Below are 14,124 nucleotides of genomic sequence, written 5' to 3' on the forward strand. Positions count from 1 at the left end.
ATGGACAAGGAAGCTTGGCTTGCTGCAGACCATGGGGCTGCAAAGTGTCAGACATGACTGAGCAGCTGAACTGAACTAAACTGATATATTGCAACTGAAGCCATCATATGCAACAAACAAGAGATGTCCATTTTTTGAGAAAACTGTCCCAGTGATTCAACAGGTGATACTGAATTTATATCTAACAAGCCATCATGCAAAAATTCCCCTTATAATATACATTATTTTCAGTTGCACATGAAGTACTGTTTAGGATAAGATGATCTGCAAAGTCACAAACTAGTATCAACAAATTATGATAGAAATTATTTCAAGCATCTTTTCTGACCACAATGGTATGAAAGTATAAATCAACCACAGAAAGAAAAGCATGATAATAAAATGATGGGTCCACTTTGAAACCAAAGAAGCAATCAGGAAATATCTCATGACAAATACAAATAAAAATGAAAACACATCACAGAATCTATGAAATACAGAAAATCAGTTCCAGAAGGAAAGTTTATAGCAATACAGGCTTACATCAATAAATAAGATAAATCTCAAATAAACAATCACTTAAAAGAATTTGAAAGAAAAGAACAAACAAAACCGAAAGTCAACAGAAGGAAGGAAATGGAAGAAAAGTTATGACCAACCAAGATAGCATATTGAAAAGCAGAGACATTACTTTGCCAACAAAGGTCCATCTAGTCAAGGCTATGGTTTTTCCAGTGGTCATGTTTGGATGTGAGAGTTGGACTGTGAAGAAAGCTGAGCACTGAATAATTGATGCTTTTGAACTGTGGTGTTGGAGAAGACTCTTGAGAGTCCCTTGAACTGCAAGGAGATCCAACCAGTCCATTCTAAAAGAGATCAGCCCTGGGTGTTCTTTGGAAGGAATGATGCTGAAGCTGAAACTCCAGTACTTTGGCCACCTCATGCGAAGAGTTGACTCATTGGAAAAGACTCGGATGCTGGGAGGGATTGGGGTCAGGAGGAGAAGGGGATGACAGAAGATGAGATGGCTGGATGGCATCACCGACTTGAGAGACATGAGTTTGAGTGAATTCCAGGAGATGGTTATGGACAGGGAGGCCTGGCATGCTACGATTCATGGGGTCTCAAAGAGTCAGATATGACTGAGCAACTGAACTGAACTGATTGAAGAAAGGAGATAAGAGATCAAAAATAATAATAGAAATGAAAGAGAGTTTGTTGTTGCTTCTTAAGATAAACAAATAGTACAATTCTGGCCATGCTAACCAGGAAGAAAAGAGAGAGGACCCAAATAAACAAGATAAGCTGTGAAAAAGGGGAAAGAACAACTGATACTGCAGAAATACACCAGGCTTCCCTGGTAGCTCATACAGTAAAGAATTTGCTTGCAATGTGAGAGACCCTCGTTTGGTCCCTGGAACAAGATAAGGATGCCCACCCTTACCACTTTTATTCAAATAGTATTGGTAGCCCTAGTCACAGCAATCACACAACAGAAAGATATAAAAGTTATCCAAATTAGAAAGAAAGATGTTAAATCTGTTGCTATTTGCAGATAACAGTGTATTCTATGTAGAGGATCATAAAGTATCCATACAAAAACTATTAGGACTAATAAATGAATTCATCAGTGTGGCAAGATACAAGATCAATACACGAAAATCTGTTGCATTTCTGTATACCTCAGATATGCAGATGACACCACCCTTATGGCAGAAAGTGAAGAGGAGCTATAAAGCTTCTTGATGAAAGTGAAAGAGGAGAGTGAAAAAGTTGGCTTAAAGCTCAACATTCAGAAAACAAAGATAATGGCATCCGGTCCCATCACTTCATGGGAAATAGATGGGGAAACAGTAGAGATAGTGTCAGACTTTATTTTTTGGGGCTCCAAAATCACTGCAGATGGTGACTGCAGCCATGAAATTAAAAGACGCTTACTCCTTGGAAGAAAAGTTATGACCAACCTAGATGGTATATTCAAAAGCAGAGACATTACTTTGCCAACTGAGGTCCGTCTAGTCAAGGCTATGGTTCTTCCTGTGGTCATGTATGGATGTGAGAGTTGGACTGTGAAGAAGGCTGAGTGCCGAAGAATTGATGCATTTGAACTGTGGTGTTGGAGAAGACTCTTGAGAGTCCCTTGGACTGCAAGGAGATCCAACCAGTCCATTCTGAAGGAGATCAACCCTGGGATTTCTTTGGAAGGAATGATGCTAAAGCTGAAGCTCCAGTACTTTGGACACCTCATGTGAAGAGTTGACTCATTGGAAAAAACTGATGCTGAGAGGGATTGGGGGCAGGAGGAGAAGGGGACGACCCAGGATGAGATGGCTGGAAGGCATCACGGACTCGATGGACGTGAGTCTGAGTGAACTCCAGGAGATAGTGACGGACAGGGAGGCCTGGCGTGCTGCGATTCATGGGGTCGCAAAGAGTCGGACATGACTGAGCGACTGAACTGAACTGAAATGAATAGTGAAATACCAGCAGAATAAAGAAAAATAAATTCTCATATAAAATTGTCCCAAAATAAAATAAAATATCAAATTTTGCTAAGGAGTAGAAAGATCTATATGCTAAAACCTAAAAAAAAAAAAAATTGATAAAGGAAATTGAAGATAATTCCAGGAAATAGAAACATATCCCATGCTCTTAGATTGGAATAATTACTACTGTCATATTACATATACCTAAATTTAATGCAATTAAAGAGTTAATGATTTAAAGATTGCATATTTAATGCAATATCTATCAAAACAGCATGACATTTTTCACAGAACTAGAAAAAAGAACCCTAAAATTTATGTGGAATCATAAAAGTCTCAGAATTGCCAAAACAATCCTGAGGAAAATGAACAAAGCTGGAGTCATAACCCTCCCAGATTTCAGACTGTGGTACAAAGCTACAGTAATCAAAACAACATAAAACTGACACAAAAACAGACATAGAGAAAAATGGTATTGAAAAAAGAGACACAAAATATAGTCATACATGTATAAGCAATTAATTTGTAGGATTACAAGTTATGCAATGGAGGAAAGACAGTTTCTTCAACAAGTATGTTGGGAAAGCTGTGTTTCTACTGCTAAGTCATTTCAGTCATGTCCGACTCTGTGCGACCCCATAGATGGCAGCCCACCAGGCTCGCCCATCTCTGGGATTCTCCAGGCAAGAATACTGGAGTGGGCTGCCACTTCCTTCTCCAATGCATGAAAGTAAAAAGTAAAATGAAGTCGCTCAGTTGTGCCCGACTTCACGATCCCATGGACTGCAGCCTACCAGGCTCCTCCATACATGGGATTTTCCAGGCAAGAGTACTGGAGTGGATTGCCATTGCTTTCTCCAGAAAAAGCTGTGAGATACATGTAAATCAGTAAAATTAGAACACTCCCTCACATCATTAGAAAATTAAACTGAAAATGGTATAAAGACTTAAATATAGGACATGACACCATAAAACTTCTGGAAGGGAATACAGGAAAAACATTCTCTGACACAAATTTTAGCAGTGTTTTCTTAGATTAGACATCCAAGACAGAAGAAAGAAAAGCAAAATAAACAAACGGGACCTAATCAAATGCAAAAGCTTTTGCCTAGCAAAGAAAACCATCAACAAAACAAGAAGACAACTTTTTAATGGGAGAAAATATTTGCTAATGATGCAATCAGCAAGGGGTTAAATACAAACTATACAAACAGCGCATACAACACTATCAATTTTTTTTTTTTAATTAATGAATGGGCAGAAAACCTAAGTAGATACTTTCCCAAAGGCATACAGATGACTAACATGCATGTGAAAAGACATTTAGTATTGTTATCTATAAGAGAAAGGCAAATCAAAACTACAATGAGATATCACCTCAAACAGGTCAGAACAACCAGTGTTAAAATGTCTATGAATAATGAATGCTGCAGAGGGTGTGGAGAAAAGGGATCCCTCCTATGCTTTTGGAAAGGATGCAAATAGTTGCAGTTACTATGGAGAACAGCATAGTGTTTCCTTAAAAATTTAAAAATATACTTATGCTGCTGCTAAGTCACTTCAGTCGTGTCTGACTCTGTGTGACCCCATAGACGGCAGCCCACCAGGCTTCCCCATTCCTGGGATTCTCCAGGCAAGAACACTGGACTGGGTTGCCATTTCCTTCTCCAATGCATGAAAGTGAAATGTGAAATGGAAGTCATTCAGTCGTGTCCGACTCTTCACAATCCCATGGACTGCAGCCTACCAGGCTCCTCCATCCATGGGATTTTCCAGGCAAGAGTACTGGAGTGGGGTGCCATCACCTGCTATGATCCAGTAAACTGGAAAAAAAGAAAACTCTAATTTGAAAAAGACACATGCACCCTAATGTTCATATTATTTACAATTTCCAAGACTTGGAAGCAACCCAAATTCCAATCAACAGATGATTAACTTAATAAATGATATATATTCACACATACACACACACACATGCATACACACCATGGAGTATTATTCAGCCATATAGAATGATGAAATATTCCCATTTGCAGCAACACTGTTATACCTAGAAAATAGTATACTTAATGAAGTGAATCAGACAGAGAAATATAAGTATATATCACTTATATGTGGTATCTACAAAATAATACAAATGAATCTATATAGAGAACTGAAATAGACTCAAAGACATAGAAAACAAACTTATGGTACAAAGAGGAGAGGGAAGAGGATATGGACAAATTAGAAGCATGAGATTAACAGATACAGTATATTATACATAAAAATAGACAATGACAGAAATACTTTATAATAACCTGAATTGGAAAATAATTTTAAAAAATTATATATATATATATACACACACACACACACACACATACATATCACTTTGCTGTTCACCTTAAACTAAAATAGTATTGCAAATCAACTACAACTGAAAAAGAAAAAAGCCTATATACTGATATACCAAATCATTTTAATGAGTCCATAGCAATACATCAATTTACAACTGGAGTCATACATGATACTCAATATTTAGTTCTGTAAAAATGGTCAGAGCAAACACTTAATCCATAGTCTGGAACCTTAGATTTCAGCCAGAGAGAAAGAACAACAACAAAAAAAAACCTTGCTGGGACTGGATTAACCCAGTTGGGCAGCAATGTGAAAGTTAGAAGCTAAATTTTAATATCTTTCATTTAATTTTTTATTTCCTCTTCTCACTCATAAATTTCAGAGAAATTTCAAGGGAATTTATTACAATTTCTACTTAAGTTGACTCCTAGTCTGAATCTGTTTTTGATAAGTGGAAAAAAGACAAGTTTATACTGCATACAGACAACAGTATCTTGAATCTTTCCAGGTGGCACAAGTGGTAAAATCCACCTGCCAATGCAGGTGACATAAGAGTTGCAGATGCAGTCCCTGGATCAGGAAGATCCCCTAGAGGAACGCATGGCAACCCACTCCAGTATTCTTGCCTGGAGTATCCTGTGGATAGAGGAGTCTGGGGGGCTACAGTCTATAGGGTTGCAAAGAGTTGGAAATGCTTCAAGTGACTTAGCATGCACATGCATAGACAACATCTTAAGAAGCTTGAAGGACTAGAACTATGAAATATATCAACAAGAAACCACACTTGACAAGCCATCTTTAATTAAATCCTTGAAACAGATAATACAAGAAGCTTGAGTGTATATTTTTTAATAATAGAGGAATGTGGACCCCACCTCAGCCTAGTCAGTTTTTGAGTTTTTGTGTTTTTTTCTAGTTTAGGGCAAATCCACATTGAAGTACAAGAATGATATAGTAAGAACTATAATTGCAGGAATTAATAGAGATCTGCTCTAATGCCTGTACAAGTCTTCTCTAAATTTGTCCTTACCTAGCTCACTTTTTCAAAGGAAATTGGAAGGAATAATTGGTGAACAATAGAGAATTTTAGCAGTCTCACTGCAATTTTCCCCTAAAGAGATGAAGAAAGCGATGGATGTTGAAATCGCCATTTATGATTGAAATCTCCATTTCTGTGTCCTGTTCAGAATTTACCTTTGAAACTTTTAATTCTCTCTGTTCTCTCTTCTCATTGACATAGAAGCTGGCACTCCAGCCTTTTCTCACCAATCACTCTGCTTTAATTGGACGTTTGTAGCCCTGGTTTCTCACTTGCAGGTCTAATATCATGACTTGGGCCCCCATTAAAGCTTGCTTGTCATGAAATCTCTGAGCCAAAAGTAAGTAGGAGTTGAGATACATGCTTATTAATTGGCAACAATATACTCTAGGGATTTCTCTAGTGGTCCAGTGGCTTTGAAAGTAGGGGGCCCTGGTTCAGTCCCTGGTCAGGAAACTAGATCCCAGAAGCCACAATCCACAACTGAAGATCCTACATGCCACATCCCACATGCCTGGTACAGCTAAATAAGCAATAAAACTCTTTATTTTGTAACAGTATATTCTCAAGTCTTATTATTAGTTGTGATAATAAAATAAAAAATATTACAAATATGGGTAATTTGGACATTTTATAACATTTTATTTAATCAAATCTGAGGTAGTTATATGATGGGTCATAATTTTATATACCATGAAGGAAGAAAAAGGTACTCTCAATTCTTGCCTCTAAAATTAACTTCTTCTTCAGAAATGTTAGAACATGAAAAATATGCATCCAAAAATTTGAGAAAAATTATAGTTGGATCAGATACCTTTTTATTCTTAACATACTTAAAACTGTGCTGAACACAAGGACAGGTTAGAGGTTCAGTTATTTCCCTCTTCTTAAATAGGGTAAATCTCTGTTATGAGCCTTTGTATGACATGTTTAATAGTTTCTACACCAAACAAATTCTTAACCTTAAATAAACATGTTGCAATATAATTTTGCTGTTTTAATTCTGGAAGATTATCAAATAATTTGTTTGGCATTAATAGTTTGTTACATTAAAGACTAAAAAAACACAAATAATGAACAAAAGTGACATATGTACTTATACTTAATGTGTCACCAGTGGTGCAATTCCTGAAGGCAAAAAAAAAAGTGTGTATGCACATTAAGATTTAGAATGAATCTCTTAATTTTAATTTATAAATATTACAGGTTTCTATCAGTTATTATTTATTTTCTGTTTCTTTCATATGAATTGTGACTTAAGAGACTCTAAAAGGATATCTTTAGATTCTAGCCAATATTTCTGACAATTTTCAAAGAAAAATTGAATTCCAAGCAACTGATTAATACAAAACTTTGTAATATAACTCAATTAAAAGTTGGGCATTTCCAGTTTTTATGAATGGTATTAATAATTCACTACACATTGAAAATATATAATATTATCAATAGACTTATCTATAATTTCTCAGATATCTTTTTAAATCTTATCGTGATGATATAGTTTAATTAACAGAAAGCTCCTTATTGGCAAACAGAAATGAAATTTTATAGCTATTCAGAGAATGGCATTGTAACATGTATACTATCATGTAAGAATCGAATCGTCAGCCTATGTCTGATGCAGGATGCAGCATGCTTGGGGCTGGTGCACGGGGATGACCCAGAGAGATGTTATGGGGGGGGGGGAGGTGGGAGGGGGGTTCATGTTTGGGAGTGCATGTGCACCCGTGGTGGATTCATGTCAATGTGTGGCAAAACCAATACAGTATTGTAAAGTAAAACAAAGTAAAAATAAAAATTTAAATATATATATACATATATATATATATATATATATATATCAAAATAAAATAACTTAAGAAATAATTTGATTGCAACAATTTTCCATACAATTTCCAAGGGCAATCTTAACCATAATAAACTATAAACACACTCTACCCATGAGTAAAGATAATAAGTTATTATATGAAGTGAATATATCTGTACACTAATAAAGTGGGAAAATATTAAATGCTTTAAATTATTTCTAAATATTATAGTGAATAGATAATTCGCTCAGGACTGACTTTAGAAATGAGGTCACTTAAATCATTATTTGGAGTGTGGCCTGCATACCTTCTTGTTTAAAATCTCCTCCCTTGTCTTTGTGTGTCTCAAATTCTCAAATAGCTTCAAAAGTGCTAATAATTTGACAAAGTAAATAATGATTACAAGTTAACATCAGGAAATCTGAATTCAGCTGCCATTTCTGCATTGGAAATGCCTTGCTTTTGTTTTCCTCAAACCAGATGATTAGAAGACTCATGCATCTCAAAGGATTGCTAAGAGGAAAACAGAAAAACATTTACAACAGCAGTTTTCTGTGTGTTTTTTTTTTTTTAAGATCTATATTTCTTTATTTATTAATTAAAAAAAATTAAATCTATGTACAACAGCTGGTTTTAAACTGCAAGGTGTCATGTTCAATAACTAGCAAAGGAAATGGCAACCCACTCGAGTATTCTTGCCTGGAGAATCCCATGGACAGAGGAGCCTGGTAGGCTACAGTCCATGGGGTCACAAAGAGTCGGACACAACTGAGCGACTTCACTTTCACTTTCACGAGATTGGGGCAGCTGATGATAATGAAGTCCCATTGGATGGTTTAAAATGAGAAGACAGTCATGAGCTTGCTGCTACGGACCCTTGGTATATCTGCAACTCAAAAGGCCTACAGGAAAGAACAGGAGTCCCAAAGTCTTCTGTATCTAAATTAGTTTATATGATGGAATCCTAACATTTTTGGATTTAAGTCTACAGCAAGGATTTAATTCTTAGATGCTTTTGAAGACCAGATTTAAGTTTCATATTTTGATCTTTGAAATAGCTATTTGAAATTAGTAGCAATTTAAAATTAGTAAATAAGTTGAAATTAAACTTTGTATAAATCTTAATAAATGATAAACCTCTAGATCAGCCATATGCAATATGTGTTGATCCTCATTTACATACACTAGTTACAATTTGACAATTTCTTTTTATTACAAATTTCCTATAAAACACCATTTAAAAAATATTTCAATGGACTTACCAGAATAGATGCTTAAAGGACAAATTGGGCAGGCTGTTTGTATTAGATACCTCAGCATACTTATGAAATTACAGTCTATAGAGCTATCATTGACATTAGTATGAATGATACCTATAGCATAGTCATGGTAATTTTTCACCAAAGCTTTTGGCCTGAGAGACATGTTTTTACATTACCTACATTCTTTGTCTTGGACTTTTTTCAAATCTTTTTCTGTTAATTAAATTCTAGGCCAGACAGTTGCTAACACCTCCAAAATGTAATATTTTTGAAATAGCTTTGAAAATGCTATTTCATTCACACTGTCTGGAGGAGTTTCTCTTTTTATGTAATACCATATTTTCAGCTTCTATCATATATTCCCAGTTCAAAAAACCTTCTGCTTTAGGATGTGTCACATCAATCAACAAGGTGTTTATTTGGAAGACATTTTTTAATGAGCTAAAACCTTCCTTCCAGATACAAATTAAATGAAACCCAGTGTACAGCTCTCCACCATCTGTCATTGGAGGTGATTGGACAAGGCTGGTTTTAATGACTTGAAAATCTCTTCCAAGGGCAAGTGCAGCTATAAACATATTGGTGTGAAAAACACTATAGTTACACTGAACTGGTCCCCAGTTTCTTTCCAGTAAAATATACTTCTGAGGCTTTCTGAGAAAAATCATTGAAAGCATAGAATATACTCAGCAACTCTCAATTTCTTTAAAATTAAAAAGAGAACTCTCCATCTCTCTCTTTCTCCTGACCTCCTCCCTTCTCTTTTTCCTTTCTCACTCACCTTCCTCCTTTCTTCTACTTTTCATTTGAACTTTTCTCAAATGATTTTTACAAGGTTTCCATACAAAAACAATTGCTAGATTGAAGAGTATACATAGACATAAAATATACATACACAAATATCTGGTAAATACCTAGAAATGGAAAATATTTTACTTTTCAGTGCAAACAAGCCTTCACCTATATCTATACTGCCACTAATCTCAGGATTGTTTATGTTTTGCTTTTACTTAACCCAGCATATTATTTCTGTGAGCCTTTCCAGGTGGCATTGTGGTAAAGAACCCACCTGCCAGTGCAGGAGACACTGGAGACCTGGGTTCAGTCCTTGGTGAAGAAGATCCTCTGGAGGAGGAAATGGCAACCCACTCCAGTATTCTTGCCTGGAGAGAATACCATGAAGAGAGGAGCCTGGTGGGCTACAGTCCACGGGGTTGCAAGAATCAGAAATGGCTGAGTGATTAAGCATGCAAGCATCATTTCTGTAGATATTACAAAATAAGCTTTGAAAAAAAGAAATGCTCTTGTGGTAGAAGAGATCCAGTTGTGTCCAGCTCTTTGCAATCCTATAGAATGTAGACTGCCAGGCTCCTCTGTCCATGGTATCCTCCAGGCAAGAATACTGGGATGGGTTGCCATGCTCTTTGCCAGAGGATCTTCCCAGACCAGGAATTGAACCCACATCACATGTCTCCTGAATTGGGAAACCTATTCTTTCCCACTGGCACCACCTAGGAAGACCTCAAAATGTATTATGTGCAGCCAAATGTACTTTCTTAGCTTTAGGAACATAAAGTTTGCTCAATGTTGATATTTAAAAACAAAAAATATGTGCTTAATCAGCGTATGAAGTATAAGATATAAGGAGACTGCATAATGAAGTGAATATGTAAATATAATCACTCAACATAATAAAACTAACAGCAGAGAGGGTGAGTTTTTTCATCTTTGGTAATTTTGATTCTGTTTTAATTTTCTTCATTGTAATTGTCATAAAAAATATTTTCCAAAGATAATTTCTTTAGGTTTTAGGGCATCAATTGTATTTTCATTTTTTATGTCTCTTATTCTAGATGCAAATACAAAAGTGTTCATGTGTCAACATCTCAGCAGATGAGAATTATAAGGTAGACACTTGGTTGCCTTCTTGGAGTTGTTAGTAGGGTTTAGCACTCAATTCTTTAGTAGAAATAATATACTGAAAACAAGTTTAGTTTATTCAAACTTAGTGAATAAGTATCTTTCTGTAAAAAAAAATATATATATATATATATATATATATATATATAAAGTCAAATTCTATTCTATATTTATTTACAGGTTTGATTCATGTTTACTTATCATATTTATCACTTATTGATTCCTTTCTCTTTCCTATCCTCCATCTCTCCCTCTCTCTCCCTTTTTCTTTCAGTCTTCCTTTATTTCAAACATTGAACTCCCACAGTGAGGAAAGCAAAGGGAAACAAAATGCATTTATCAAGACCTCTAAATGGAATCCTTTCTGCCAGAATGATGCCTTCACTGTCACAGATTCTACTCTCATCAGATTTTAAATTTGACAGTTGGATTAGAAAATGAGAAAAGCTTGAGGCTCATTATTTGAATATTGGAACTTTTAAGTATGAAGATATGCAGCCAAAAATCTACTGAAATTATGACTAATGCAGATGGAGATAACAAGTTCAGACTATACCAGTTGTAGAAGGCTCTCTAAAGATACTCATTTTATGCCTACATAGCAATTCCATATTAAATATTTCTCATTAAAGTATTTTAGTTGCAAGAGCAATGTAAGAAACCTCACCAGGTAAGTATCAGGGTCTTAAATCAGTTGTGGTGTCAATCGTGGACACAGTTCATTAATCACAGGCTGCATTTCTCTCTTCCACCAGTTCAGTAGTTCAGTTGTGTCTGACTGTTTGCAACCCCATGGACTGCAGCACACCAGGCCTCCCTGTCCATCACCAACTCCCAGAGTTTACGCAAACTCATGTCCATTGATTCAGTGATGCCATTGAACCCTCTCATCCTCTGTCATCCTCTTCTTCTCCCATCCTCTTCAGTATTTCCCAGCATCAGTGTCTTTCCCAATGAGTCAGTTCTTTGCATCAGGTGGCCAAAGTATTGGAGTTTCAGCTTAAGCATCAGTCCTTCCAATGAATATTCAGGACTAATTTCCATTAGGATGGACTGATTGGATCTCCTTGCAGTCCAAAGGACTCTCAAGAGTCTTCTCCAACACCGTAGTTCAAAAGCATCAATTCTTCAGCACTCAGGTGTTTGTTTTTAGTTTTCTTTTTTGTTGTTGTTTTTTGTTTGTTTGTTTGTTTGTTTGTTTTTTATAGTCCAACTCTCACATCCATTCATGACTACTGGAAAAACCATAGCCTTGACTAAACGGACCTTTATTAGCAAAGTAATGTCTCTGTTTTTTAAAATGCTGTCTAGGTTGGTTAAAACTTTTCATCCAAGGTGCAAGGCTCTGCTAATTTCATGGCTGCAGTCACCATCCGCAGTGATCTTCAAGCCCCCAAAATTAAAGTCTGTCACTGTTTCCCCTGTTTCCCCATCTATTTATCATGAAGTTATGGGATCACATGCCATGATCTTAGTTTTCTGAATGTTGAACTTTAGGAAAACTTTTTCACTCTCCTCTTTCACTTTCATCACAAGGCTCTTTAGTTCCTCTTCACTTTCTGCCATAAGGGTGGTGTCATCTGCATATCTGAGATTATCGATATTTCTCCCATCAATCCTGATTCCAGCTTGTGCATCATCCAGTCCACCGTTTTTCATGATGCACTCTGCATATAAGTGAAATAAGCAGGCTGACAATATGCAGCCTTGACGTACTCCTTCTCCTATTTGGAACCAGTCTGTTGTTCCATGTCCAGTGCTAACTGTTGCTTCCTGACCTGCATATAGATTTCTCAAGAGGTAGGTCAGGTGGTCTGGTATTTCCTTCTCTTTCAGAATTTTCCACAATTTATTGTGATCCACACAGTCAAAGGCTTTGGCATCGTAAATAAAGCAGAAATAGATGTTTTTCTGGAACTCACTTGTTTTTACAATAATCCAGCAGATGTTAGCAATTTGATTTCTGGTCCCTCTACCTGTTCTAAAACCAGCTTGAACATCTGGAAGTTCATGGTTCACGTACTGTTGAACACTGGCCTGGAGAATCTTGAACATTACTTCACTAGCGTGTAAGATGAGTGCAATTGTGCAGTAGTTTGAGCATTTTTTGCAATTGCTTTTCTTTGGGAAATTTTGCCTTTGCCTTTCTTTCTCTTTTCCATTGCACAGAGATATAATCACCAGCTAAGCCATTTCACAGAGCCCTTACCAGGATCTGCTGAGATAATGATTATGCAAAATCTTTGGATATTATGGAATAAAAATACAAGGAATTATTTCAATAAGAATATACATGTGTATAGAATGTACATGTACAAATCCCCTTGAGGTGGTTTTGTTTACTCCCTTAGAATTAAACAATACTCTAATGCTTGCTTCGGTGGTACATACACTAAAATTGGAACAAAACAGAGATGATTAGCACATCTGCTGTTCAAAGCTGACACGCAAATTCGTGAAGCATTCCATATTTTATTTAGAGACAAGCCAATGCCTATAGTTCTAAAACTCTTTCAAAAAAATTGCAGAGAAAGGAACACTTCCAAATTCATTTTATGATGTTACCATCATGCTGATACCAAAACCAGGCAAAGACAAAACAAGAAAACTACAGGTCAATATCATTGGTGAACACAGATGCAAAAATCCTCAACAAAATTTTAACAAAATGCATTCAGAAATACATCAAAAAGTTCATACACCATTATCAAGATGGGTTTATTTCAGGGATGCAAGGATTCTTCAATATACACAAATCAATCAATGTGATACACCATATTAACAAGTTGAAAGATAAAAAAAACATATAATAATCTCAATAGATGCAGAAAAAGGCTTTCACAAAATCTGGCACCTATTTATGATGTAAACTCTTCAACAAATGGGCATAGAAAGAACCTACCTCAACATAGTAAAGGCCATGTATGATAAGCCTACAACAAACCTTATTCTCATTGACAAAAACCTGAAAACATTCCTCCTAAAATCAGGAACAAGACAGGGCTGTCCACTTTCACCACTATTACTCAACATACTTCTGGAAGTCCTAGCTACACCAATCAGAGAAGAAAAATAAATAAAAGGAATCCAGATTGGAAAAGAAGTAAAGCTCTCACTGTTTTGCAGATGACATGATAGTGTGCATAGAAAACCCTAAAGATAGTATCAGAAAATTAATAGAGCTAGTCAGTGAATTTAGCAAAGTTTCAGGATACAAAATCAATACACAGAAATCACCTGCATTTCTATATGATAAGAATGAAAAATCAGAAAGAGAAATTAAGAAACAA

At 36.0% G+C, this 14,124-nt stretch overlaps 1 protein-coding gene and 1 non-coding gene across 2 annotated transcripts in view; one reads left to right on the forward strand and one right to left on the reverse strand.

Moving 5' to 3' along the window:
- The window catches only part of KHDRBS2 (KH RNA binding domain containing, signal transduction associated 2), a 747,046-nt gene that overhangs the window by 175,758 nt on the left and 557,164 nt on the right, over positions 1-14,124 (reverse strand). The gene's annotated exons all lie outside the window — the stretch shown is intronic.
- LOC138069873 (U6 spliceosomal RNA) lies at positions 13,203-13,309 on the forward strand. The gene has a single exon (XR_011144137.1). It is a non-coding gene; the product is annotated as a U6 spliceosomal RNA (small nuclear RNA).

This window comes from Capricornis sumatraensis, chromosome 22 (genome assembly GCF_032405125.1).
Source record: "Capricornis sumatraensis isolate serow.1 chromosome 22, serow.2, whole genome shotgun sequence".
In the NCBI taxonomy this organism is placed as follows: domain Eukaryota; kingdom Metazoa; phylum Chordata; class Mammalia; order Artiodactyla; family Bovidae; genus Capricornis; species Capricornis sumatraensis.